Source organism: Micrasema longulum, unplaced genomic scaffold (assembly GCF_059751315.1).
Source record: "Micrasema longulum isolate JH-2025_06_02 unplaced genomic scaffold, ASM5975131v1 h1tg001354l, whole genome shotgun sequence".
NCBI classification, from domain to species: domain Eukaryota; kingdom Metazoa; phylum Arthropoda; class Insecta; order Trichoptera; family Brachycentridae; genus Micrasema; species Micrasema longulum.
In genome coordinates this window covers 87803-90642 of record NW_028278540.1, presented here as the reverse complement: position 1 = coordinate 90642, position 2840 = coordinate 87803, and the positions used below count along the sequence as shown (strand labels likewise).

Here is a 2840-nt window from a genome sequence, read left to right as displayed (position 1 = left end):
CTGGATAATTAAACTAATTGTATAGCTTATTTATGTTAATACATATATGTAACTATCATTGTGTATTTCATTAGTACTATTAATCATGTAGTAAATATTTAATTATTACAAGTTCGTATTTTAATTTCAAGTTGTGTGGATAAAGCTAGGGTTTCCTAGGACAGCGGTGCCCGTATTTTAACGGCCGTAGTAAACGGTGATGCGGTAGACAGCCGTCGTAACGTCGACTAGAGAGTGGTTTCCACCGTTTAACACCGTTTTCCTAGAAAACCACACTCTAGTCACCGTTACGACGGTTATCCACCGCATCACCGTTCACTACGGCCGTTAAAATACGGGCACCGCTGTCCTAGGAAACCCTAGCTTAAGGCTAGTGTGCGCCTATGTCTTTTGTATTATTATGCTGTAAAAACATGTCGGTAATGACACCTGTCGTCTCTCTCGTCTACAGGTAGGCTGCGGTGTAATGTGTCATTAAAGATTCTTAGATTGATGTAAAGAGCAAATTTAAAGATCATTATCAGAAAACACAGAAGTAGATAACGTTGCAATATTTTTTTTTTTGGTCCCAAATTAAGTTTTTTTAGATTACTGAGAAAATAAAATACAAATAATATGTTTTATATAAATGTAAAAACCAAGTTATAATAAAAATACCACCTGCACTGCATTTTCTACAGAAGCAATAATTTATCAAAAAGTTTTCGAAATACCAACAGCTAAATGAGCTTTTTTTCATATTATCTATCTATTTTTAAATCTTACATTACAATGGGCATATTTTTTTTTCATTAAACGCTAGATGAGACAATTACCAGCTTCGTAGATAGGGTCATGAGCGCCCCTAGCAATATTTGTATTTTGCGCCCTCCGAGACTTAATTTCTAAGAAAAGACAGAGAAAAGAAGGCTGTGGGTCTGCAAAGTGCGCCCGCCTGGCCAGCCCCTAGCTACAACGCTGTAAAGTATAAATAAATGTAAAATGAGACTAACTAAACGTCAGTTGTAAACCAACCGTGCGTCAGAAAATTAGACTAGGTTTAGAAAAAAATACTTTTTTAATTTTAAAATTTACCCTTGAACAGTAACAAAACAAAACAAATAAATAATTTAATAAAATAAAAAAAGACATATATAATAAACATATAAAACGAAATAAAAAATAAATCATGTTTAATGAGCCCATGTTAAGTCTATTCGATAAACGGAGGTTTATTCTAACTTACACATGTGTATTATTTATAAAACATCTATGTTTGACATAATTTATAAATTCAAAGAAAGAAATCAATTTAATTTTAGTTGGAAGTACTAGCTAACTAAATTTAACTTCACACACGATTTAAAAATGATTTAATTGAGGTTTTATGAAAAATAATCACCCTGTAATTTAATTTTTAATCGCATTTTGGCAGCAGATTTTTTTAATATTACGAAAATATATTTGAATTTTTAATTGTCTTTCAGTTTACCACCCCTGATTTTTACAATATTGTGTATTTAATGAGGATAAAACAAAGAATATCCGCTTGCAAGTAATTTTGTCACACATGACCTATGTGTATAATAAGCATTTATTAAGATATATAAAATAAACATATAAAAAATGCAAAATCGATGACAAAGAAAACGCTATAAAGACAATAATATTTTTCATTCGTAATATAATACTATTAACATTATCATCATTCCTTTATTTGAGTCTAATGGTGCTAACTAACAAATTAACGCGTTCACAATCCTGGGGTGAGCATTTATTTCATCCACATCAATAAAGGTTTCATCTATTTTATTTCACGAATCTTTAACAAATGGATTAATCAAAAAAGAATGTACAAAAGTGAATGTTACAATTTTATTGAAGTGATCAATTGCAATGACAATGATTGTAAAATTGTCATTGGTAATTTTTCAAAATTAAAAAGATACGTTCGTAAATAAACAGCCAATTTATATTGCAAATCATAAAATACAAAATACTGTACAACTCTATTGTACATGTTTTGGGTTGATCTACATTTTTCGAAGCAAACGTTGTTTAAATTATTGAAAATGAATACGCTAGTAAAAATGTTAAGTATCGTAACATAATTTTAACTAAAGTAAATTTATAAAAGCAAAAAGTATTCGCCCAACGTGGGGCTCGAACCCACGACCCTGAGATTAAGAGTCTCATGCTCTACCGACTGAGCTAGCCGGGCTGTCATAGAGCAGGACAAATTATAATACATAAATAAACAGATAACTAATATTTTCCTTTTTTTTGATCTGAAAAGTACCAGAGGGCATCAATTTATTATTTATTGTTTTTGAATGATAAAAATACAGAAAAATGAAATTTTTAATTTGGTAATGTTCATTTTAATTAATTTTAAAATGTATTTTTTTACAAAAACCTTACATTACTGCCATCTGTTAGAAAATATATATATAATCACACAAACACACTAGTATGTATTGTACGTGTATTTAATGTATTTCTGTGGGTATCTGTCATTGGTTTTATTCTCTGTATATTTTATTTGTTGTATTTTTGTTACATGTATTACTGTTGATATCCCCGATAAATAATAATTAAAAAATCAACCATAGAATTGAGAATATCTTAATTATATGTAATCAACTCACAAATTTTTTTTAAGCTGAGCATTGTCTAATAGATAATAGAAAACTGATCGGAAAATAGAGCAAATAGATATAAATAATATTTGTTGTGTCATGTTAATTATAATTGCTTGATATCTTCTAAGTGAACGCTAAAATTTAGAAAACGACTTTATTTTCATGAAACATTTCATTCTGCGCACTTACGTCGCAGTATTTAGACGTAATATTTATCAA

General features: G+C 29.4%; 1 non-coding gene across 1 annotated transcript; it reads right to left on the bottom strand.

Moving 5' to 3' along the window:
• Positions 1–2127: 2127 nt before the first annotated feature.
• On the bottom strand, positions 2128–2200 carry TRNAK-CUU (transfer RNA lysine (anticodon CUU)). The gene has a single exon. It is a non-coding gene; the product is annotated as a tRNA-Lys (tRNA).
• Positions 2201–2840: the final 640 nt, after the last annotated feature.